The sequence below is a fragment of the Bos grunniens genome, chromosome 22, assembly GCF_055505025.1.
Source record: "Bos grunniens cultivar Pamir isolate PY7600 chromosome 22, Bosgru_T2T1.0, whole genome shotgun sequence".
Lineage (NCBI taxonomy): Eukaryota > Metazoa > Chordata > Mammalia > Artiodactyla > Bovidae > Bos > Bos grunniens.
The window spans coordinates 18,812,737-18,839,838 of record NC_141186.1 but is presented as its reverse complement, the minus strand read 5'-3'; the positions used below and the strand labels follow the sequence as shown (position 1 = coordinate 18,839,838).

General features: G+C 41.0%; 1 protein-coding gene across 43 annotated transcripts in view; it reads right to left on the bottom strand.

The window, feature by feature from the left end:
- LOC147348186 (uncharacterized) overlaps positions 1-27,102 on the bottom strand; it is a 732,824-nt gene that overhangs the window by 132,146 nt on the left and 573,576 nt on the right. For 14 of the 43 annotated variants that reach the window (XR_015151115.1, XR_015151118.1, XR_015151113.1 and 11 more), the window contains 2 exons: positions 7,814-7,902; positions 5,751-5,915 (listed from right to left, as the gene is read on the bottom strand). The exons of 20 other annotated variants lie outside the window; for them this stretch is intronic. The gene's annotated coding sequence lies outside the window, so the exon portion shown is untranslated. Of the gene's footprint in view, positions 1-5,750; positions 5,916-7,813; positions 7,903-12,087; positions 12,105-27,102 lie in introns of those variants that run through there. 9 more of the 43 variants (XR_015151126.1, XR_015151127.1, XR_015151136.1 and 6 more) reach the window with 3 other exon arrangements.

Sequence of the window (27,102 nt, the reverse complement as noted above, 5' to 3'; positions counted from 1 at the left end):
AAAACAATTATGAAGAGGATGATCGGGGGAAAAAAAAGAAATGTCAGCTAACCTCATTCCTGAAAGGCCGGGATGTTGCTGCTTAGTTAGTGGAGGCTGAACAGTGGGAAACTATGAGCCAGGCATTAGCTTTCCAGGTTTCACCATGTGCGGAGTGCACATGATCTAGCCCCAAAGTACACTATGGGGAGACATAATCAGATGATTTACAGCAGGGCTCCCCACCCTTTCTGGCACCAGGGACTGGTTTCATGGAGGCCAGTTTTTCCACAGACTGGGGGTGGGGGATGGCTTTGGGATCCTTCAAGCACATTACATTTATTACACTGCCGCTGACCTGACAGGAGGTGGAGGTCAGGCAGTAATGCGAGCGATGGGGAGAGGCTGTAAATGCAGATGGAGCTTCAATCCCTCAACCACAGCTCACCTCCTGTTTTGTAGGCTGGTTTCTAAGAGCCCACAGATGGGTACAGGTCTATGGAACAGGGATTGAGGAAGCCTGGTTTATAGAAAAGGATTCAATGTGAAACACAATCAACCAGAATGAAGGGTCTGCTGAGGGTCTTGTCTTTCAGATTTAAAACAGCCCCATTCTTAATTCTCTTGTCTATAAACTTCCAAACTTTTGCTCAAAATGGCCGAAGAGAGGATGGCAAGAAAACACTTGTGAGAAATAAGACTAAGACAAAAGACAAAAGGAAGTGGTAGGAGCCAGAGAAGGGAGGACACCGTCGTGCAGTCAAGCACCTGCTCTCTGCCTGACCGAGCACTAGGGCCTTCATAACTGATGCCTTTCAACCTGCACACTGGTTCCTGTTCAGCCATTCTTCCACCAGCTTCCTTCCACACACCAGACGCTGTTCTGTACACTGGGCATCAGTGGTGAGGCAAACACAATCCTTCATAAGTCTTATTTTCTATTGGGGGTGCAGTTGGTAACAGCTCTAGCAGAGGTCAGGAGACCACCTCCTGTCTAAGGTCCTGGGCAATGCTCCCACCATGAAATGTTCTCCTAGGGATGACAATAAAGTCATTTCACAGAGGCCACTGTGTCCTGTACTTTAATAGGTTGATACTCACAGTGGGCCTCTGTCTGATAGAAAGAAAATTTGTTGGAACAGCCAGCAGGCAGCCTGTTTTCTGAATCTGAGTGAAATACAAAATATTGTCACTAGAGGGCAAGTGGATGTGTGCTTAAAAAATAAAAAAAGACAAAAACAATAGTACATTCTTGGAAACAGAAAACCTTTGACAGGGCCCATGATTACTATGTTATTCTCATGGCTACCAAAATTAAATGTGGAACTGTGCCTGCTAAGTGTTATCCTGACGCATCTCTTACCAAGCATCATACAGGGTTGAGATGTCAAATTACAGTGTGAAGCTTCTTCCCCTCAAAACCACAGGTACATTGGTTCTCACACTTGATTTTAATCATAAAGATTTTAGTGCAAGGCTTAAGGGAAAGTGGATTTTTGTCCTCTTCCTCCCTGCCTGCCTGAGGGATGCCCACTGTGCCTTCTGGTTAGCTCACTCCTCTTTGAAGCCTTTTGCATCTCCCCTTCCCTGAAGGGTCTTGCCATCTTTTATAGGCTGGGTATCCTGCAGGCAGCTGTCACTCACAGCTCAAGCAAGGCTTGAATAATAAACTCGAGAGATGGAGCATCTACCTGGCCTGTGCACTTCTCACCCGGTGACTCTTCTGACATTCACCATCACCCTGTAAGGAGGAGTTACGCCTTCCCCACTTGACGTGTGTAGTAAACTTAAGCCCAGAGTGGTTGGGTATCTACAGCCCTGGCCCTGAGCTATTAGTATGATCATCTGTTAGCAGATGTTTTTACTAGACTGTGTACAATTCAAGGGCAGAGATCATCATGGCATTCCTCGGGACATAGTACTTTTGTCTGCAACACATCACATACTCTATAAATATGAGTGAACAGATGCTCTAAGAACTCCTATCGTATGTCCTTTTTGAGGTTGTAGTCAATATAAATGACCTGAGATATGAGAAATGCCTGGCTGTGTGGCTGGCAGAGAGGAGATGCTTAAAAAATTCTAACAAGTATGATTAGCATGTTGTTGGTCTTATGATAGATACTGGTCAGCTGTTAGCCTGACTTCAAATTCAACTTTTTATCTATGATCCTTTAAGATCTGGTCTCTGTCTAAATCTCCAAGTCTGTCTCATGCTTTACTCCAACGCCTAGGCCACACCAGTCAACTGTCTGCTCCTCACATGTGTCAGCTGGCCCCTGCCTCCAGGTCTCGTAGTTGCTTTTCCTTTGGCTTGAGCCACTATTTTCTAGTTCACCATGGATGACTTCTCATCCTTTAAACCTCATTTCAGCCATAATCTCTTCAGAGAAACCTTTCCTGCCTACCCTAGACTCTCAACTCCATCCCTCCTGCCCTGTTTCAATACCTTGCTTTCTTCCTAAGTCCAGCCTGAGACTCTTTCATCTATCAATTGACTTGCATTGTTTCTCTCTCCTTCAACGAGGTTTACAAGGCTGGTTCCCTGTCACCTGCGTGGAACATCAATTCACTGCAATGCTTGATGCACAGTAGGCCATCACTGACTGTGTTTTTGATTGGGAGGATGGATGTAGAGAAAAAGAAACAAATAATTATCCTATGTGAAAACTTGAAGCCTGGAAAGTAAAAGGGAGCCTGAGAAAAGAATGGGCAGTGTTTCAAGTTCAATTCTGTTCCCCCAAATTGTATTTTGAGGTCTTAATCCTATTACTGGAAAATCCCATGGACAGAGGAGCCTGGTGGGCTGCAGTCCATGGGGTCATTAAGGGTTGAACCTGACTGAGTGACTCCACTTTCACTTTTCACTTTCATGCATTGGAGAAGGAAATGGCAACCCACTCCAGTGCTCTTGCCTGGAGAATCCCAGGGATGGGGGAGCCTCGTGGGCTACTGTGTATGGGGTTGCACAGAGTCGGACATGACTGAAGTGACTTAGCAGCAGCAGCAGCAACCCTATTACCTGTGAATGTGACCTTATTTGAGAGCATGGTATCTCAGATGCAATCAAGTTCACATGAGGTCATTAGAATGGGCCCTAATCCAATAGGATCACTATCTTTATAAGGGAAAAAAAAAATCTGGATGCAGACAGAGAGAAGAGGATGCCATGGGATGACACGGGAACAGAGGGAAGACAATCATGTAAAGAGAAGGGCAGAGGCTGGAGTGACGCTGCCACAAACCTCTCCTTGAGCCTTCTGAAGGAGCATGATTCTGCTCATAACACTCTGATTGTGAACTCCAGGCCTCCACTGCTGTGAGAGAATACACTGCTGCTTTTTAAAGCCACCCTATTTGGGGCACTTTGTTCCTGGAGCCTAATGAAAGGAACAGAGGTGGCCAGAATGCTGCAGGGAGACATATACAGGTTTGCTATCAAACACAGCAACTCTGAGCCCCAGCTGTGAGAATGCAAGGTGTCTGTCTTCTGCTCCCCAGTATATATGATAACAATCTTTCTTAGAAAAAGAAACATTTGTGTCTCTGCTCCAAAAGTCCAACAGAACCAGCGACTGAGCTCTCAGAGCAAGGGTAATAATAGTAGACTTTTCCTTCTGCCACCTTGATGACCTCTGCTGACCTCCAACCTTGGGGCTGCGTGTGGTGGGTACTCAGGCAGACTCGCCACCCCAGTCTATGCAGCCTGGGGCTGGCTCTCTGGGCTGCCAGTCCTCCAGCCAATATTGCCATGGCTGTGTGAGAGCCTCCTGGGGCCACCCCAGGCCTCACAGTTCCTGATCCAGGGAGTTCTAAGAGCTCCCACTCAACACTTAAAGTCAAAAAGTCAAAGTGTTAGTTGCTCAGTCGTGTCCAACTGTGTGAGACCCCATGGACTGTAGTGCAATCGGATCCTCTGTTCATGGGATTCTCCAGACAAACATACTGGACTGGGTTGCCATTTCCTTCTCTAGGGGATCTTCCTGATCCAGAGATTAAACCCCTGTCTTTTGCATTGACGGGCGGATTCTTTACCATCTGAGCCACCAGGGAAGTCCCAACCCTTAAAGTACTCAGCACCAAAGCCTGCTCTTTCACTAAAGCTCAGGTCTCGTTCCCAGAAGCTTAGCCTATTACTCTATGAAGTGAGTTCAGTCACTAGACCTTGAACTTACTCTTTTGTTCCCATCTGCAAGTTGATAATTGCATTCATCTCACATGCTAGCGAAGTAATGCTCAAAATTCTCCAAGCCAGGCTTCAACAGTATGTGAACCATGAACTTCCAGATGCTCAAGTTGGATTTAGAAAAGGGAGAGGAACTAGAGACCAAATTGCCAACATCCATTGGATCATAGAAAAGCAAGAGAGTTCTAGAAAAACATCTACTTCTGCTTTATTGACTACACCAAAGTCTATGACTATGTGGATCACAACAAACTGTGGAAAATTCTGAAAGAAATGGGAATACCAGACTACCTGACCTGCCTCCTGAAAAATCTGTATGCAGGTCAGGATGCAACAGTTAGAACTGGACATGGAACATCAGATTGGTTCCAAATTGGGAAAGGAGTATGTCAAGGCTCTATATTGTCACCCTGCTTATTTAACTTAGATGTAGAGTACATCATGTGAAATGCCAGGCTGGATGAAGCACAAGCTGGAAACAAGATTGCTGGGAGAAATATCAATAACCTCAGATATGCAGATGATACCACCCTTATGGCAGAAAGCGAAGAACAAAAGAGCCTCTTGATGAAAGTGAAAGAGGAGAGTGAAAAAGTTGGCTTAAAACTCAACATACAGAAGACAAATATCATGGCATCTGGTCCCATCACTTCATGGCAAATAGATGGGGAAACAATGGAAACAGTGACAGACTTTCTCTTTTGGGGCTCCAAAATCACTGCAGATGATGACCGCAGCTATGAAATTAAAAGACACTTGCTTCTTGGAAGAAACGCTGTGACCAACCTGGACAGCATATTAAAAAGCAGAGACATTACTTGGCCAACAAAGGTCCATCTAGTCAAAGCTATGGTTTTTCCAGTGGTCATGTATGGATGTGAGAGTTGGACCTTAAACAAAGCTGAGTGCCGAAGAATTGATGTTTTTGAACTGTGGTGTTGGATAAGACTCTTGAGAGTCTCTTGGACTGTAAGGAGATACAACCAGTCCATCCTAAAGGAAATCAGTCCTGAATATTCACTGGAAGGACTGATGCAGAAACTGAAACTCCAATACTTTGGCCACCTGATGTGAAGAACTGACTCATTTGAAAAGACCCTGATACTGGGAAAGATTAAAGGCAGGAGGAAAAGGGGACAAGAGAGGATGAGATGGTTGGATGGCGTCACCAACTTGATGGACATGAGTTTGAGCATGCTTTGGGAGTTGGTGATGGACAGGGAAGCCTGGCGTGCTGCAGTCCATGGGGTCGCAAACAGTTGGACACAACTGAGCGACTGAACTGAACTGAACTGAAATTTATCTGGAATCTACTATACCACAGAACTCCTCTAAGCAGGAAGCAGCAGAGCTTAGAGAGTCACATAATAAAAGTCAGACAGACCAGCTTCAAATCCAAGCTCTGCTCAGTTAACTCCTTGGTCCATATGTATTCTCATCAGTATAAGGACTCAGAATGGCTGTGAGAGAGCAAAGAAACAGCACTGACCATGACTCACAACCAACACCAGACACTGGCATCTGCTGTACTCTTCCCCATCTTCCTCCTAAAGCTGAAATAGCCTAAGGAAACAGAAATACTTACTTGCAGGTTCCACTGAAGCAGACATCAACTACCAGGGACTGGGTTAATAGTGTAGCTCTGGTTTGACTGAATACAAGTTCTCCTCTGACGTGGGGATGAAAGGAGGATTCCCAGGGAAAATCCACTCAAGTACCACTCTCAACTTTCTTTGACTCAAATGTGAAACTGTAACAGGGAAGAACAAGATTGACTGCATATTAGATACCTTTCTTTTACTTTAACCTTGTGGTCCCTTGCCTTTGCTTAGTCATGCTGACTCTGCACCTTTCGTTGAAAGAATGCTGTTTGTAGCCCAAGATATACAGGAGAGCCCATTGTCTGATCTTTAAGAGTCCATTCATATAGAGACAGAGCTGCAGATCAGAGCATAACATTTGTCTTGTCAGAGGTTTATACGAACATCATGACCTGACCACATGGGAAGCTGCAAGAACGAAGGATTCCAACAAGAAGTTTTCCACAACCAACCATGCCCCTTCCTCAGCTTGTCTTTCAAAGTGCTTTCCTGAAACCCTTTGAGGAGTTCGGGGTTTGGGGGACATGAGCCACGCATCTCCCGGCATGGCCCTGCAACAAACCTTTCTCTGCTTCAAACTCCAAGGTTTCAGTTTGGCCTTACTGGGCTTCAGGCACATGAACTTATGTTCAGCAACAAAATCTGCACTTCGTACACCGCTATGATCCTTGCCACAGGAAAATAAAAACAGTGCTGTCAAATCTAGAAATTTGAAAATATACATCAGCCTTCCCAATGCAATGCTCCATCCTGGGTGGAGGATGTATGTGGGTTTTGAAGGCAGAGGATCTGGTGTTATTTTGGGACCATGTTGGCAACAACAGGAGGCAGCATTTACTGGGTCAGTTCCTGTTCTCAGCACCTTCTACATATTCTCTCTTTTACTCTTGATCAGAATTCCATGAGATTGGAACTATTTTGTCTCCATTGTACAGATAAGGAAAGTGATGCACATGGTATATAATTCTCGGGTCCTTGCTTTTCACCACTACCAACACTGTTTCCTTAAGGACGGCTACATGGTTTGGGCACCTTCCTGGTCCATGCTGGGTGCTCTCTAAACTTACCTCTGTGAGGCAGACTATCAGAAAACACCACCATGCCATCTGACAAGTGTGAGGTCATGCTCAGAAACATGTATTTTAAAGAATTTTGCAAGCTATCAAGTTTTTTTTTTTTTTTGAAATTCTATTACCATAAGGCCAGTTGGAAATATTAAAAAGAATTATGGTGTCCCCAACTGGAAAACACAGCAGGGTTTCTAAGCCCATTTTTCAGAGTTATCTGCTTCTACCCTTCTATTGTCCTTGAGCTATATTACCTAAGTTATGTATGTTATTGATACTGCTGCTGCTGCTGCTAAGTCACTTCAGTCGTGTCCAACTCTGTGTGACCCCATAGACGGCAGCCCACCAGGCCCCTCCGTCCCTGGGATTCTCCAGGCAAGAACGCTGGAGTGGGTTGCCATTTCCTTCTCCAATGCATCAAAGTGAAAAGTGAAAGTGAAGTCACTCAGTCGTGTCCAACTCATAGCGACCCCATGGACTGCAGCCCACCAGGCTCCTCCGTCCATGGGATTTTCCAGGCAAGAGTACTGGAGTGGGGTGCCATTGCCTTCTCTGTTATTGATACTACAGCTTAACAAATCATATCTACAGACTTGCAAATACATTCTGTGGCACAGGATCAGTTGACTTCACCTCTTTGCCACAGAAAACAAAGATTTTGGTGTTCACATACACACTCATTTCAACCTTCTTTACTTCATATAAATTGTACTTCTGAGACTTCTCCTGTGAGTCTATGACAACAGCTGTCTGGTTCACTTGCTAATAATAAGTTCAATAAAATTTTTTAACACGTGCTCCTTTTATATCTGTAGGAGAGTCACAATTTTGCATTTTGGGACATAATTATCCTTTAAGATGATTTATTATTTCTATGAAAGAAGAGAAATTCTCTCATTTGTTTTGGCTTACTAATTCTGTTTGTCTATGGGTCTCACAAGGCTTTCACTTCTATGTGCACTATGTTCAACCGCCTTTACCTTAGTGGATGACAACTGGTAGAACACACACCTTGATCTGCTTTCATATGCAGGGGCATCATTGTAAAGTATCATACAGCTGTTGCATCCTGTGTTAAAAAACATAAGTGGGACAATCTGCTGAGATTTGCAGATTTCTGTGAAAATGCAGAAACACATCAACTGTAAACTGGCTTTGCCCTACAAATTGAAGCAAAAAGGAACTCAGTGTAACTGTCAGGAGAGATGCCAGAGAAACAGGTTTCAGAGCTGGCGTCTAAGCGGATTGGTACAGACTAGCAAGAGAAAGAAAAAAAAAACATCAAAAAGAACAAAGACTCCATTTCCACATATGATATGATATGGTCAGATGAGATACTGAAAACAAATCCTCTAATAACACACAGTTTGAAACAGAAGAATGTGGTAAGTGAAACGGATGAGTTCTTGCTATGACCAGAGAGCTGATAAAGCCCAAAGAGAAAAGGGCAATGTTCTCAAGAGATACTCCACAAATATCATCTTGGAAATGAAAAATAGAATCGAAAGCCAGAGTGGTAATAATCTAGTCTAGCAAGATAGAATGGAGGAAATTTACTTGGCTGGAAAAAAAGGTAGAGCCCAAATAAATGGTTGTAATATGATCCATTTCACTTGCGAGAAATAGTCAAGCCCAAAGCTATTTTTGGAAGGTGTTGGAAAAGACATATGATACATTCCTCTCAATATTTTTTGAAATGGAAGGACAAGTAAGTGTGCAAGAAGTAGACATACAAGCAAACAAACACATACTGTGAGTGCTTAAACACGATAATTAAACACAAGATTAAAGTCAATGTTATTTAATGAAATGGCAGGAGAACAGTTCAGGGTAAACAGAATCAGGACTGAATAAAAGCAGTGGTTTTCACACTTTAGCATTCATTGGAATCCCCACCACATATATGTATTCACATCTCCACATCTTCTGATTCAGGGGATCAGAAGTGGGATTTGAGAACACTGGACTAAAAGAGGTAACAACCAAATGTGAGATATGAAATTTGGTCAGATTCTGATTTTAAAACAAACTCTGAAAGATTTTACAGGGACTGTTTGGGAAAACTGAAGATAAACTGCAAATGAAATATTATTATGCAATTCTTCATTTCCATGGGTTTCATAATGGTAATGGGTTGTGGATAATGTTGCCTTTAACCTGAATGCTGAACGGAGGTAGTTCATATTTCCTGAATTTCTATTGGCAGGACTAAGTTTGTTTGTTTTTCAACTATTCTGTAGAACTCAATTGGTGCAATTCTGCATTGTGATATAATTTAACTTTTCTGCTATTTAACTTAGAGATATTTCCTTTAGACTTCCCTCCAAAGACACTCAGTTGCTCAAGTGTGAGATGCAGATATCAAGCTCACTTTTTAGTCATAAATAACTACTATAGGCATATAATACTTCCTGACTATTCTTGAATATACCTTATGACCTACCAGAAGTCCCTGAATAGAAAAGAAATGCAATTATTTAATAATTAGCATATAATTCTTTAACTCTTAGAATTGCAATTAATGCAGAAAACAAATCTATCTGTATTTCAGTAGAAAGGACATTTAAATGACATGAGAATTTTCCCCCCTGAAATTTCACATTTTCCCCCCTAATTTTATATCATTAATGTGAGCATTATGCTGTCTGGGTTTTCATAAATACTGAAGGATGTCAGTAACAAAAGCTGTCATATCCTGCAAACAACAGATCAAAAACCAATCCTCCCAAAATGTGCCCATGAAAAGTCATGCTTTATTACTTGAGGACCTGAAAACCCATCCAGTATTGATGTCAGGGCTCCCATTTTGTTGATCCCCGTCAAGGCCTATCAACTCTATTTTCACTTTCAATTTCCTCTGTCCTCGTCTAAGCAGTCATTAGCTTTCATCAAATTTTCTTCCACAGAACTGGGCTACCTGACTCTAATCCCTACCTCATCCTTCAAATCCATCTACACCCTACCTACTGTCCGCATGATACTTCTAAACCAGAGGCTGACAGACTATGGCCTATGGGCCTAACACAAATTCTGGTCTTTTGTGTTTTTTTTTTTTAAATAAAATTTTATTAAAATCAATTCATTTTCATATTATCAATGGCTGCTTTCAATCTGTAATGGTAGAGTTACATAGCAACAGAGATGCATGACCTATGAGCTTGAAAATAATCACTATTCTGGCCTTTATAGAAATATTTGCAGATTTCTGTTTTAGACTCTTTCTCCAGGGATCAACAAAGCCTTCTCCAGGGATCAACGACTGATATTAGTACCTCCTGAGAATTTGTTAAAATTGCTTATTACTAGCCCCACTCCAGGACTGCTGAATCAGATGACAATTTAGTAAAAATCCTTAGTAGACTTATATGGATAATAATGTGGCACAAACACTCTTCTAAAGGAGACACATGGTCATAGCATTCCTCTGTTCAAATTTCCTTCTGAAATGCCCTGAACTAGTATCACTAAGAAGTGTGATAGATATGTGTGCAAACAGGCTTTTTTTTTTTTTCACACCCAACAGATCCCAACACAAGAAAGACTTAGCCAGAAAGTCATACCCAGGGGATCTGTGAAAAGTACTTCAAAAACTTTATGTAAACTGGACATAAAGGGTTTGCTAAGTAACACAGGGATGACAGTAGGGAGTTTTCATAGTGAAATGAGTAGTGTCTGAACACAAGTAGGGGCACTGGGGGGCAGTGCAGAAAAACAGAACCAGGACTTCCTCCCACAATGAACAACATTTAAGGCCTTGACAAGCCCAGTAGCTTTATACATGTGAGCAGTATCCTAGGTTGGGATGACCTCTTTGGTGCTTGTATAATCAGACTACCCAAAATGGCTAGTCCCTTGCTCTCTGTACATTCCCTAGACCAGTGCCTGCTTCACCTACACTCAACTCACATGACCTTCCTACATATGTGCCCACCCCCTACCCCCGGGACCCCAGTGAAAGACTGTTCTAAACTTAAGACTAGAACATCTCTGCCATGATAGCTTATTAAAGAAGTGGTGAGAGGTGACCCTCTGCTAGTTGGTAACTGATGAGCCAACCTGATGTCAATTCCCAATGTGGTAATCTCCACACTCCCACACCGCAGGAGTAAAGATCGCCACCCTGTCCTGCCAGCCATCTGCCACACACAGTGGAGTAAATAAAGGCTCCAGGACCTTGTTTCAGATATATAAGCTGCCCATCCATCAAACCATGGATGTCTCTGCAGCTGACTCTGGCCTCTTTCTTGGACCTTGAAGCCAGGCAAATACAGGGCTTATAGGCCTGTGGGGTACAGAACAACAGTCCTGCAACCCTCCTCTTTCACAGAGAACTCCTATCACCTAATCCCACAGAAAGCCAGCTGATCCAGCCATGGAAATACTGGTGCATCTGCCTTACAGTGCTTGCCCTAGTGAATTCTTTAACAAGTCTTCAGGAACTGGCTAGTCTTCCTTATGTCTGTTTACCAACACTATATAAGAAGCTGACACTCTCCAGGACTGCCTGTCACTAAACCATACTCTCTCTTACAGGAAGATTTCAGGGGAGGAGACTAGGTACCTTACATTTAATTACTGGGGTCAATTAGATATTTGCCAAAAGAAAATGGCAACCAAGTAGTCCAAGTGGCTTAGGGAAGTTGCTACAGGTTCCCATGGACTACTATCCAGATGCCCTAGATGTTAACATGGTCTCATCTTGTTGTTAAAGGATAAATTTCATAAAAGGTAAAATCACCACTCTACTTTTAAATCATATATAAAATGAAGACACATTAAAGATTTTACTTAATCCATGATTAATGAGGAGATAGGTAAAATTATTACAACCAGTCTGAAGAAGTCAAAGGAGCATACATTTACATGGACCAAAGGAATATGGAAATGAATTTACAAATAAATGAAAGGGGTGGAAAAAGAAGTCAACTGATCCCCCAATTTGGACAGAATTTATTTGCATGCACATAGACATGAATTATTTTGCATTACTATTAGTTACAATGTACTGAGTTGCAAAATAACTCAAAGGCAATAAAAGGCTAGAATCATTTAACCCAGAAAGTTATATGCATAATTTTCCATTGGAGTCACCTAGCACTCTCTTCTGCTTATTCCACATTTCACTTCCTGTGACTTGTTAATCTCTCCATGGTAACATTGGGAGCAAGTCACAGGTCTCCAGTGCCTACAGGGTCTGCAGACCCCTGTTCTCTTTTCTCTGAGCTTTGCAGCACCTTCCTTGGTCATGCATCATCTTTTCAAGAACTTGGCCTGAAGGGGAGAAAAAAACACAGAAGGCCCAAAGGGAAAAGACTGGCTCAGCGCGTAGCATGTAACCTACGCTGTTGTTTCAGCAACACAACTTCTCTTGAAGCCGAAGGAGCTGAATAAAAGGCGTTCAAAGAATGGGGTCTCCAGGGAGAGAAAACACAAACTAGCTCCCCAATAAATTATCTGGCCGCACTGTGAGATGTCTGTGGAAGAAAAGCAACTGGGAGCAGTTTCTTACTAGAATCTATCTAGTATCTCTAACCCTTGGTATCCTTGGCCCTTATTGACAGACATGATCAATAGCCAAGAGGGATTTAAGAACACAGTTCAATGACTCAGCATAATATACTCATGCTGACCTGACAGCCCAAGGATAGCTGAGCTTTTGCCATTTTCACAAACACAAGGCTTACCTTGAACCTCAGCTCTGGTGACAAGCTCCAGCTCTTCATTCCTATCTCACACCCTAGAAATTGCTTCAGTCGTCAAATGTCATTACTGCGGAGAAGTGGAAGGATGCTTGCCTTACTCTTGCTGGGATCCCTCTCCACATAAAGTGCATTCTTGTGATGGGTTCTGGGTCTTGTTGCAGCTTTCTGTGATTTGACTCTCCTAGTGAAGCTGAGGTATCCATCCCCTGTTGGACTCCAAAGGCTCCCCAGCGCTTTGGCAGAGCTCCACTCTGGACACCATGCTAGGTTTCCCTCAGCCAGCTGTATCTTGCACCTGACATCCAAGCCCAATCACAAGGTGGAGTTCACCACCAAGGCCTTTGTGGGACCATGCTATCCCCCTTTCCTCCCCTTCCTACCCTGTCATGGGGCAGACCTCCCTAGGCCAGCTCCCTCCAGTCTCAGCAATGCTTCAGAGAACTGACATAACCCTATGTGAGCACAATTCTGAGGTTCTTTCTTGGTGGTTGATGCCACCAAAGGGGACTCTGAAGTAGAGGTTAGCTACCCACCTATATCCTCTTTACTGTGTGTGCTTAGTCACTCACTCACATCCCACTCTTTGTGACCTCATGAACTGTAGCCCACCAGCCTCCTTTGTACATGGGATTCTCTAAGGCAGGAATACTGGAGTGGGTTGCCATTCTCTTCTCCATGGGATCTCCCTGACCCTGGGATTGAACCCCAGTCTTCTGCATTGTAGATAGATTCTTAACCATCTGAGCCACCAGCAAAGCCTGGCTCTCACCTCATTTCTAAGTTTCAGCAAAAATGAGTCTCAGGTCAAATTTTGTCATATCCACACATTTAAAACAAACATCTATTAGCAAATGAGCCAAATCAGTCTGTATAGCTATTCTATAAATTCAGTTTTAGCTCACTGTACTTATAGAGATTCTGCCCACCAGATTTCCAGAAAGATCAACTGGAAACAGATATAACAATATCCTAGAGATATTACGTGTCAGCCTAATGTCAGCATCACTACCCAGAAATCACCTGAAACTGGACTCCAGACCATCTTCACACCTTCCCTGAGGATTCACCTTAGAGACCTCATTAGATTGTTTTTAATGGGAATTTTACACCACATAATATATAGAGAAAAGTTTCACCACTCCCTATATGCCCCTTGCCAACAACTATCTGTATTTTGCCAATTTCATTTTATCTATACTCCCAGGTATTTTTCGTTTTTCTTTTTGATTTTTGTCATCTGTTTTTGTTTGTGGTAGAAAATGTGGTTAGAGTTTTAAAAAACAAATCCCAGATATAAGATACAATATTATTCCATTTGTAAAGACTTGAATACATATCTCTAACAGATAAAGACTTAAAGAAATAATATTTTTTTTAATATCATCTAAAGCCCAGTTGACATTCAGTTACTTCAAATGCCACAAAGGGGTGTGTGTGTGTGTGTGTGTGTGTGTGTGTGTGTATACACACATATGTATATTATGTGGCTTGGCTCAAATATCAGAAAATATGATATATATATATACACACATGCTATAAATATAATGTATCATATATTATCTACAATATACATATCATATATATCATATATGACACATATGATATTTCAAGCTACATAATTCAAATTTTCCTACTTTCACAAATGAGAGCTCATTTCTATCAACCACTATGTTAGTTAGTAAGCAACCAGTCTCTCCAATAAACTCACTTACTAGGCTAGTGAACAAAATGTTTAAGCTACTCAGAAATAAGAATAGCTTAAGCCTCTGCAAGAGGCACCTTCAGAGTAGAACTTTTCTAATCATGATGCTAGTTGATCACTCTAGAGTGTAAATCTCTGATCAAAATTCTAGCTACCTCTACTAACATACATACAGCATGTATCAGGGTGTCTCTGAAGTATTTTTGAGGAATCGCAGATCCTGTTAAGAAGTGCCAGTGTACGCATGGCTTCTCTTGCCATTGATTCATCCGATGATATTTAGATGTGAGTCAAGAGCCAAGACATGGCAAGTCACCAGTAGCCAAGCCAGCGCCTGTACTCCTTTGACAGGAAAGCTAAGAAGGAAGAGGCATTTCTCCCTGCCAGCTGGACACTGCAGCGAAGACTCATGTCATTCTCCGTACCGGGTAAAGCAAGAACTCTCATCCCCGTCATGTGCAGGGAAATTTTGACTCAGAGAGGTTAAGAAACTTGCCTAGTATCTACAGGCACCAGTAAACCAAGTGCTTTCTTGCTTAGAAGTCCTTGTGTAACTGAGGTTCTGTAAGGAAATGGGCAGTGAAGAAGGAAGGTCATTTCTGAAGAGAAGAGGACAAGACATGTTACATTTTCCCACAGCAAACAATCCTCGGGGGACTCTGGTTCCTGTACGTGCTCTGCATTTCATCCTGAACTACTGACCACGTGTACAAAGTGAAGAATCTGCCATATGTGTATAAGGGAAGAAGAAACAAACACATATTACAAAGACTCTAACCACAGAAGCAAAGCGGGCTGTTCAGAATTGTCAGACTTAGCAAAGGACCACCAAAAACAAGAACAAGACCTTCCAAGAAAACTCCAAAGGCACAATTCTCTAGAAAATCACTCAGCCTCAAGCGTAGAGAACACATGAGAAACTTCAGCGTCACACATGATGGGCTTCTACTGAACCCTCTCAACAATCTTGTTCGAGAGATGCTATTTTCAGAAAGGAATTATTCTCCCATTTCACAGATGAGGAAACTGACATCAGAGGGTAGGTACCTCACCCCCAAATCCCTTAGCTAATAGGTTCTAGGGAAGGTTGCAGACTTATGAACACGGAAGCACCAGCTCATCTCTATGTCCTAAAGTTTGTAAGAGGTCTGACCTAGACTCACAAGCAATGGGAAGTCATTCCCCAAACCACAAATCTAAAAAATTCTAGTCAACTCTCCACTTGATTCCAAATCCGCCCTCCATATCCACCTACATGCCTTTCATTTTCACAGAAATAGTTGATGGTTTGGAACTGACATTAGGCCACTGATTCTGTCTCATGCCTGGTTTAATCTTATTTAAACTGAAAAATCTGGGGTTTTTTATTCGTGTTTTTTGTTTTCCCTTCACTGCTTCCACTGACAGAGGAAGCATTTGAGCTATTCGAACTAATAATTTGGGAATCAAAAATTTCTATAACCACCATTTCTTGACAAAGCAATTTTTGATGAGACCAAAGTAATCATTAAAAGAAAGTTAATTTATGGGAGTTTGCTTGACATCTTAGTAATTAGTATTTTTTTTCCCTTGAAAATGAGCGTTAAGTGTCAATAGTTAATTGTAAAAGAAAAAGGCTCAAATACCATTTTGCAGTCATTTTATGGAGCTGATTTCCCTCCACTAACAGGGCACTGGCATTAGAAGACAGAGTAAAGATTTATGGACTTCATCTCCATTGCTGTAATTAACTCTGTTGAACAACGCTACACTTCTATGAGGCATTAGAAGGACGCTTGCTAAGAAGGTTGAATCTCTGGCCAAGTTCTGAGATGTTTCATCTACCTGAAGAGTTCAGAGCATGATCATTCTACTATTCTCTATAAAGTCCTCACTTAGTGTCAGGGTCTATGCCAGACACTGGGAGCTCATTACCTCCATATTTAAAGGGTGTGAACTATCTGCAAGGAACTTCTATGACATTAGGCATTAGGGATGGAGAGGGAGGGACTGTCCTAAAGAACTTGACCAGCTCTTGTCCCAAGTTTCCAAGAGGGGACCTCTAAATCCTTTGATTTTTCCAAGTGAGAGGAGTGTCTTTGTAACTTGTGGGCAGTCCCTTGGACCACCCCTGACTTTAGGCTAGCGAGATGACACGTGGTGGCTCCTGTGTTTAAGCTAACATAGTGATTTAGCAATCGAAACCCTCTCAGATCTCATCCTATGTCTCTTCTTTTAGCTCCTCCCAACTTCTATCCTTTTACTATTAAAAAAAAAAAAAAACTGTAATAGGGAGTATGGCACTTTCCTGAATTCTATGAATCATTCATAGAATTTTCAAACCTGAGGATATCGAATGAGCTCCCAAATTTTGTAGCCAGCAGGTCAGAAGTGAGAGTGCCCTGGGGACCCCAGACTTGCAGCTGATGTCTAAAGCAGCAGGGAGGAGCACAGTTTGAGGGGACTGTACCCTTAACTTGTGAGGTGTGGCCTAACTCAGGGCAGGTGAGTCACTGAAGAGGTGAACAAGAAAAAGCCCTTATCTCCATGGGACTTGTATCCTCCTGGACAAAGAAGGCAAGCACAGGTACACGGAGCAGAAATCAGGATTTCATCCAGGGAGACCCGCCCTAAAGGTTAGGGAGGCAAATGCAAGGGGAGAGACAGGCTAGAGGAAGGAGGAAAGAGTGTCAGGGCAGGCCTTCCTCACCTCAGAGTGGAGATTCAAAGAAGAAGAAGGAAAAATTCTTGAGGATGGAGACCTGACCTTGCCCTTCTTTGATTATCATCAAGCAGGACAATCCAGGGAAAAAAATCAAGTCAAAATCAGCTACTGACAGATTCTGCTTCCCCAAAGAGCTCTGTGTAAAATATCGACCATGAAGTAAATCTTCCGCTACTAGAGTTACATCTTCCCCATTGATCTCCTTCATAAAATCATGGACAGGGTGTCACGGAAGTTCTGTGACAGTGACAGGCTGCACACACCCAAGAAACCTTAAGTCAGAATGGCATATAGATGAAACCAGGGTCCTGACAGCTGTCAGGAAGCGCTTTCCTCTTAATCAGCTGACTCAAGCGCTAATGCACTCTGACCCAGCAATTCTCAAACTTCACTATGAAAATGAATTAACTGGGAATCTTATTAAAATGAAGATTATGATTCTGTAGGTCTGGGACAAGAGAAGAGCCTGCATTTCTAATAAGCTCCCAGGGAGGGGGGGTGTTGATATCATGGGTCTGAGGGTCTCAATTAGAGTATGAAATTCTAGCTCAGCTGTATCCAACAGAAAGGAAAAGTGAGTCACAAATGCAAGCCAAATATGTAATTTTACATTTTCTAGTAGCTACATTAAAAAAAAAAACTAATAAAAATCTTTTGAAATACAAACATTTTAACCTATATTCAAATTATCATCAAATTACTATCACTTTAAAATCAACAGAAAAATGATACTGAGGTATTTTCAATCTCATATTTGTACTAAGTCTGCAAAATCCAATGTGCCTTTTACACTCAGTGTCTCTCAATTTGAAGTAACCATATTTCAGTTGTGCAGTAGCTCTTATGGGCTGTGCTGACCACACTGGTCAGTGCAGTGGTAGGAGTACAGCTCTAGCTACTGAGGAGTCTGAGAACTAAAGCACTGCACTCACAAAATACAAACCTTTGCCTACTGTTGTTGAAGTAATTCGATTTTAGCATTTTACTTCTTACAAGCAACTTTTAGAACTAGGTAACAACTTTGTAAATTGATTTCTACCTTATTTAATCAAATGTATGATTATTATACATATTTAGATATGAATTATATACGTGACATGTATGAATATATAATGACATATACAGTAAGTCCCTTACATAGGAGCCTTCAAGTTGTGAACTTTCAAAGATGGGAATGTGAGTGCCAGCATCTGTGTGCCAGCTGTTGCACTGTATAACTGTACTTTTCAAGGCACTGTGCTGTAAGACTACCAACATTTTTACTTGTGTTTTATATGCATAGCACTTGTGTGAAAAGTATTATAAACCTATCACAATGCAGGACTCTACAGCTGATTGTATTAGTTGGGTACCTAGGCTAACTTTGTTGAACTTATGAACAAATTGGACTTTCAGACAGACTCTTGGAATGGAACTCATTTGTATGAGGAGGACTTAACTATATATATTACATACATGTATTATATACATAGCTTAAAATATAGATACAGATGAAGATGTAGATGTAGACACAGCATTAGATATTGATACATAGATATAGATATCTGAGAACAGCAGCTGTCATTCAAAGAATTGTTACATTAGTTCCTTATTGGTACAGAGTAGGAATTTTCACAGATATTTCCTCTAAGCAAGGTATCTGGACACAAGAAATGGATTTTTTTCCCCTCTAACTTAATTCTCCTGATCGCTAGCCTACATTAGGCCAAGTGAGCAGGTGATCACGCAAATCACCTAGCTTCTCAGTAATGCTGTTAGCATCTTTCATCCAAGTCTCCCAAGCATATTAGGAGCACAGCAAAAGCTCTGAAATGCCCTGCAACTCAAACAGCCCCAATTTACAAACAAACTGTTAAGGCAGCCGTTGGCAGCACGATTTGTTTCCAATCTCAGGCTGCATTCCAGTGGACTAGCAGTAATCAGAAGCCAGCGCTTCAGGCACCATCTGCCATTACTCTGACTTCCTGTGGACACTGAATTTTCTCCCTTGGATTGATTTTTTCTAAGTCACCTAAAGCAATGGTCTAGTGAAGAATGGTGTTGGCCAGAAAGAAGAAAATGAGCTGTTATGATCATTAAAATAGTGATTTTTCAGATAAAGTCATGTTTGTAAGTAGGTATCTTTGTACAGTGGGAATTATTGATTACTCCAACAAGAGAAAATAAGGTTACAATCCAAGGTAATTAGGCCTAGACCAAAATAGTAATAATATGTTTTATAGATAGAAGGCAAAGTAGATTTTTTTTACCTGAATTGCTAGGAGTGGAAGAAAATCTCCAATAGTATAGACAGGCTTCATTACCCAGGAGACTAGTATCCTTAACTGTCTGGTGTTTCATTGACATGTTGTTCACAGGTCTTTAGTCAGACTCAGGCATAAACATACTTTCATAATTAACTCTCAATTATTCTGAGTGCTTACCTTGATAGCTGCCACAATAAGAACTTCCATATATGTTATCACTGAATCCTCAAAATACTACTAGAAAGTACACACTGTTACTAGTCCCATTTTACAGTTGAGGGAAATTAATGAACAGGTCTAAGATCACAGATAGGAAGCATGACAAATAGGAGTTGAACTCAGATTCTTTACCATGTGAGCCACCAAGGAAGTCCTGCCATGGACCAAAACAATATCTCAATCAATCATTCCAGATAGTATAACTCTTATACTTAAGAGGGTTCATCCAAGTGGCCCCTTTTCTAGTATTTACTGACACCAAGGCATCGACTTCTGCCTTATACTTACTCTGCCCCCCTGTCCTGCTCAGTTGTGTAAAGTCAAGAAAGTTCCTAACACAAAAGAAGCATCAAATACATTAAAATAAATGCTAACCTTCCCCTTTGTCCTCATTAACACAGGCTGAGTTCTGTCATCTATCACCCTTGAAAATTCTCTGGTGGGTCTTCAAGGTATGTGTCCCCACCCTTCTGAAAGCTATTCCGAATCTCTTTTGTATGTAACACTTGCTCCATTGGTTCCCAACCTGAAAGATCAAAATGAGGGAATGAAAATGGACCCAGTTATTCTAAATTAATTGCTGGTGGGGACAGAACACTTTCCATCACATTATAGATTCAGAGGAACTCAATTCCCAGTTGTATCTTCTGAGATTCACAGTGCTTCATGCACTTGTCAATCTTCCTCACTCTTGAGATGACACAGTGGCAGTCTTTGGTAAGACTATTAAGGGATATTAATCAGAAATCAAGCCAATTTAATATATCACTTGCTAAACTGTAACGATTTGGTAATAACTGCTAGCAAATTTTAATTGGTACATTATTAAAAGTATGTGTGTTTCAGGTACCATAGTTACATTGCTTAGAGCAGGAACTCTCTAATTAGACAACCTCTGTGGGAATAGTGACCTTACCACTTATTAGCTCTTTGCCCTTGATCAAGTTCATTGAAACCTCTATTCCTGAGTTTCCATACCTTAAAAGTGAGGCTAATAATACTTTTCCAACAGTTCATATGAGGATTAAAAGAGTCACCAAATTTCTCTATATTTAATATTCTTGAGACACTGTTATTTTATATATCAACAGGAAAAAAAATGAGGGTGAAACGCACACTAATTTTGGAGAAGTTAAATGTAGGGAGGGAAAGAATTGATGAGATCTAATAATACTCAGCAACAAGGAGTTCATGATCTGAGCCACAGTCAGCTCCTAGTCTTGTTTTTGCTGACTGTATAGAGTTTCTCCATCTTTGTCTGCAAAGAATATAATCAATCTGATTTCTGTATTGACCATCTGGTGATGTCCATGTGTAGAGTATTAAAAAGCAGAGACATTATTTTGCCAACAAAAGTCCATCTAGTCAAAGCTATGTTTTTTCCAGTAGTCATGTATGGATGTGAAAGTTGGACTATAAAGAAAGCTGAGTGCCCATGCATTGATGCTTTTGAACTGTGGTACTGAACTTGGACTGCAAGGAGATCCAACCAGTCCATCCTAAAGGAAATCAGTCCTGAATATTCACTGGAAGGACTGCTGCTGAAGCTGAAACTCCAATACTTTGGCCACCTGATGTGAAGAGCTGACTCATTGGAAAAGATCCTGATGCTGGGAGGGATTGGGGGCAGGAGGAGAAGAGGCCAACAGAGATTGAGATGGTTGGATGGCATCACCGACTCGATGGACGTGAGTTTGAGCTCTGGGAGTTGGTGATGGACAGGGAAGCCTGACATGCTGCAGTCCATGGGGTTGCAAAGAGACGACAGACACAACTGAGCGACTGAACTCAACAGACACTGAACAACTACATAATCTTTCTAGCCTTGGTTTCCTCATGAATAAAGAATAGGGAACAGTAAATGCCCAGGTTGTAGGTTCTGATCACAAGATGTGTCACATAGCAAGCACTCAGTAAATATTAGGCTGTGGTAACTCTGGAATTAATAACCTCTCCCTCCCACACTATCACCATGCCGTGTTGGAGTAAGTTCTTTTCTTGTCTATTGTAATTTCTATAAAAACCACTGGGAGCAATAATTATAATCTAATAAAGTTCTTATCACAGTGCCTGGCACACAGAGGTTGCTCAATAAATTGTAGCTCTCTTACAATGAGAATAGAGTACTCTGAGGATTCATCTGAATGTCTAAAGTTGTCTTTCCCCTCATCCTGCTCTCTCTGAGAATGAACTTTACTGAGATGAAGATAAATTTTATGATAATTAATATTACATGCTTTTCACTTAAATGCAACATCATCAGTTCTATCCATGACACTTGCCAGAGTTGTTCTTTCAATTAGCATTGCATATATTGAACTTGAACTCGGTAAGAATTGGGTGGTGGGGTGGTGGTTGGGATAAAAGTACTTCAATAGACTTCTGGAGCAGGGGGAGGCACTCCATGGTAAGCATCCTACTCATCTCTGGGGTTGTCTGGCCTTATCCATTCCTCCCACTACAAAATGAATTAGATAATACAACCTTATTTATTTCACAGATAAGGAAACTGGGACTCTGAGGGTTTAAGTAATCTGTTTAGAGTCAATCTAAAGGAGCAATGGGGACTTCCCTGGTGGTCCAATGGTTAAGATTTCACCTTCTAATACAGGGGGTGGAGGTTTGATCCCTGGTCAGGGAGCTAAGATCACACATGCCTCAGGACCAAGAAACCAAAACATAAAACAGAAGCAATATTGTAACAAACTCAATAAAGACGTAAAATGGTCTACATCAAAAAATCATAAAAACATTTAAAAAAGGTGCAATGTATGATCCCCAAGGATGAAGCCATAAGCTCCATGGCAGGTGGAACTGTTGTCCCACGTTTTCCTTTCCTTGCCTAATTGTTCATATTTAACTTGTTTGAACTTCAGTTTCTTCTATAACATTATGGGGGTGGAAAGGATCAGTGCAGGAATCTTCTAGCCTGAAGGTTCAGTGAGCCTCTGAAAAAATAGGGTATGACTATCAAATATTTCATGCACCCCTCATTTCTGTATATCAAGCAACTTATAAAGAAGTGAAGGGAAAACTTCAGAAGCTAAGTTGAAGTCAAGAAGTGTGTCCTGTGAGGACAGGCGGGAAAGATTAAGGCTCTTGTGACTGAGGTTTATACAATCATGGACCATTATAATTTTCTAAATCCTGGTATATGGAGAGCAGATGGCCTATACATGTATGATGGGGTCATTTTTGCACCATGGAGAATAAAGTGTATGATGCTCCCTCCAGCAGTGAAAACACAGGGTTAATCCTGCATATACTAAACTCCCATCACGTGCCAGGCCATGCTGGGTGCTCTGTATAAATCATTTTATTAGTTCTCATAACCTGTAAAGAAGATTTGGTGTTCATTTTACGGATGAGAAAATCAAGACTTATGAATAGTCAATATTATGCCTAAGCTTACACAACAAATCAATGGTATAGTCTGGGTTTCAGCCCAGGTTTTGAATATTCAATTTGGTGCTAATACTGGCTTGAGGGGGGTTGGATTAGAATTCTCTAGTGTGTTCCTATTAGTAGAGTTTGTCAAAAAAAAAATTTTTTTTTTTTGTAAATTTGGGCAAAGCTGGGTTAAAATGAAACAGGCTTTCTCATTGTGGAATTGATCAGAAGCTCTGTTAAATTTCAGAAGTGGGATATAGCATGTATCATTTCCCAAATGGAATTTGTTTTTCAAGACACATTTCTTTGACTATTGTTTATACTACAAGTTTGGGGAAACACTGGCAAGATATATTCCCAGATGAACTATGTATTATGGCTACACAGAGAAGTTATTTAGGAGCATTTATTTACAAAGAACTGTAAGGGACACACATCCTGAGTACTGATTTAAGAGATAATTAAATGAAAAAAAAAATACAACTTAGATGAAATATGGTAAATTTGACAGTATAAATAAAGCATTTTAAATAGTTATTAGGTGTAAGAAACTATTTAGAAATTGTCCCAATATTATTTTTTGATTGATGCCATATATGACTTAGTAGTATAACGACATTGTATGTTGGCTGGTGTTTTTGTTTATGTCCTAATATACTGTAACATATGTATATGCTTAGTCCCGTCTGACTCCTTTTGACCTCAAGGACTGCAGTTTTCCAAGATCCTCTATCCGTGAGATTTTTCAGGCAGTTTCATATAAATACCTAACACACGATGTCCTGAAGAATGCATACATTCTATCAGTGATTCACTTTTTTTTTTTTTTTAACAGTTGTACACACTCACATTTGCTAACTTGCTGGCTCCACGTCTTACTTTCACTTTAGCAATTTCATATTTATGTGGGTTTGGATTGAAGTTATAGCATGAGATACATCACTGCAAGCTTTATAAACAAAAGATCGATACCAGCTCAGCTGTCAGCCCCACTGTTCAATCTGTCCCTTATCTATCAGACTGAAGTTTACAGCAGCAGACTAAGTAATTACAATTCTTCATAGCTCTACAAACTTCCTCTGACATCAACATGATTATTTCCTGGGAAGCTGTAACTTTAAACATTTCTCTGAACTTCAAACTGCATGAATCAGCAACTTGCATTCAAGATTTGAAGTGTCAGCGAATCCTCCTTTAAAACTGGATATTTCCTGGAACAGTTGGCTTAAAAAAAGAAAGTCATGCGGTTCTACAAAATTTTCATAGAGGCCTTTGTGGATATTTTTTAAGCACCAGGCTCTCTATAATTACTTAAAAATATTTCTAAAATCTCTAATGATACCAAGAAAAATAGCCAGAAAAATAAAAAGAGTTCTTCGCTTCATGACAATCTAAATTATTAAGATTTGTCAGAGTAAGATGCTTAATTACAAAGTGAAATTTCACCACATAAAGGGTTTTAATGACCGGCTTTAATGAAGAATACGTCTGATGACTGTAAATGAAATGCAAGTTTCTGTGAAGGTTCTCCTTTATCTTTGGCTTCTCTTTTTACCTGGAATTAGTCAGCCTAATGGAGAAGGCAATGACAAGCCACTCCAGTACTCTTGCCTAGAAAATCCCATGGATGGAGGAGCCTGGTAGGCTGCAGTCCATGGGGTCGCTACGAGTCGGATGCAACTAAGCAACTTCACTTTCACTTTTCACTTTCACACAATGGAGAAGGCAATGGCAACCCACTCCAGTGTTCTTGCCTGGAGAATCCCAGGGACGGCACAGCCTGGTGGGCTGCCGTCTATGGGGTTGCACAGAGTCGGACACAAGTGAAGCGACTTAGCAGCAGCAGCAGCAGCAGCAGTCAGCCTAATGATCTTCACTAAAATAATAATCAGATAACATCACACAAATCAATGGGCTTAAAATCTTCTACCAAAAGGTGGTATACAGTTTTTGCATCTTTAGCAGACCGGCTAAGAACAGAACAATTCTCTCAATAAAAACAATATAAACTGTGGAAAAAATATTCATGATGTTGAATAGCAACCAAGGCAATTAACACTGAGATGTCAAGATCTTTGGACAAGGGAAATAAGGATGTGATCTTGACGCTGGGGATAGCTTTTACCTTTGTGGCATTTGCCAGTTCAACTCAGCAGTCTGCAAGCTGATAATAGCACCAGGAGTTACCAACAGTATACCAAAGATACCAGATACCAGTAATGGGTATAAAGCAGTAGGTTGAGAGGCCGACATTGAAAATTAAGTAATCTCGAGGCACTCAAGAAAAAAAACAAAACAGACTTTAAGGGCTACCAATAACAAGGGATCAGGTAAAAATCTCAGACTATGGGTTGAGTGTCTGAAGGGGTTACAACAAAGAAGTGAGGGATAAACGGAAGCAAACTAACATGCACAAAGATTAGAATCCAGTTCAATCAGCTCAACCCCAAACTGTGTTGAGATGTATATCCCCAGCCAAGTGACTGCTAAAAGTTAAATCAAATCTTATATAATACAAGATAATATCATCAGACCATGGAATTCTCTCTGTATTTTTTAAATTATTTATTTCTTTTTCACTGCCCTGTGCAGCACGTGGGATCTTAGTTCCCCAACAAGGGATCAAACCCACAACCCTTGCATTGGAAGCACAGAGTCTCAACCACTGAACCACCAGGGACATCCCAGTCTGTAATTTTTTATACTCATATTTGACACCAAGTTTTTAAAATTATGTCATTCAACTGATCAGGAGTCATGATTAAATGGCTAAAAAGCAAGAGAAAAACAACACATGGCTAAAAATTTAAACAATAAAATACAGTAAAATAAAATATTCACAAGAGATTCATATATTGGAGCTACCATTGTTTTTGTTCAGGTTCCTACCTCTTTACGAACCCCTGAACTATAGCATATTGGGCTTCCCTGTCCTTCACTCTGCCCCTGAGTTTGCTCAAACTCATGGCCACTGAGTCAGTGAGGACATCCAAACATTTCACCCTCTGTCTCCCTCTTCTCCTCTTGCCCTCAGTCTTTACCAGCATCAAGATCTTTTCCAATGAGTCAGTTCTTCACATCAGGTGGCTGAAGTATTGGAGCTTCAGAGATTTAAAATAACTGTTAGCCCATAACATTAGATGATATGATAAAAAGGATTTCAGGAGGTAATTGGAATTAATTAAAAAGAATAAAATGGAAATCATGAAACTGAAAAATACTAATACATGGAATTAGAAAAAATAGTAAAGCTGAAGAGATAATTTTTAAGTTGAGAATTTGCTCAGTCAAAAATACTATAACTAATGCAGAGATATTTTTAAAAACATGAAAAAAAAGGTAAACAATGCGACTGACAAGGGATTAATCTCCAAAATTTACAAAAACCTGGAGAGGACTCTTGAGAGTCCCCTGGACAGCAAGGAGATCAAACCTATCAATCCTAAAGGAAATCAACCATGAATACTCACTGGAAGGACTGATGCTGAAGCTGAAACTCCAGTACTTTGGCCACCTGATGCAAAGATGCAAAGAACTGACTCGCTGGAAAAGACCCTGATGCTGGGAAAGATTGAGGGCAGAAGGAGAAGGGGACGACAGAGGACAAGATGGTTGGATGGCATCATGAACTCAATGGATGTGAGTCTGAGCAAACTCCTGGAGATGGTGAAGGACAGGACAGGGAAGCCTGGAGTGCTGCAGTCCATGGGGTCACAGAGAGTCAGACACAACTGAGCTACTGAACAACAATAACATGCAGCTCAATATTTAAAAAATTAAAATTAAAAAAAACCAGCAGAAGGCCTAAATACACATTTCTATGTGACCCCACAGATGGCAGCCCACCAGGCTCCACCATCCTTGGGATTCTCCAGGCAAGAACACTGGAGTGGGTTGCCATTTCCTTCTCCAATGCATGAAAGTGAAAAGTGAAAGTGAAGTCGCTCAGTCCTGTCCGACTCTCAGCGACCCCATGGACTGCAGTCTATCAGGCTCCTCCATCCATGGGATTTTCCAGGCAAGAGTACTGGAGTGGGGTGCCATTGCCTTCTCCACAGATGGTGACTGCAGCCATGAAATTAAAAGACGCTTACTCCTTGGGAGAAAAGTTATGGTCAACTTAGCATACTAAAAAGTAGAGATGTTACTTTGCCAACAAAGGTCCATCTAGTCAAGGCTATGGTTTTTCCAGTAGTCATGTATGGATATGAGAGTTGGACTAGAAAAAAAGCTGAGCACCAAAGAATTGATGCTTTTGAACTGTGGTGTTGGAGAAGACTCTTGAGAGTCCCTTGGACAGCAAGGA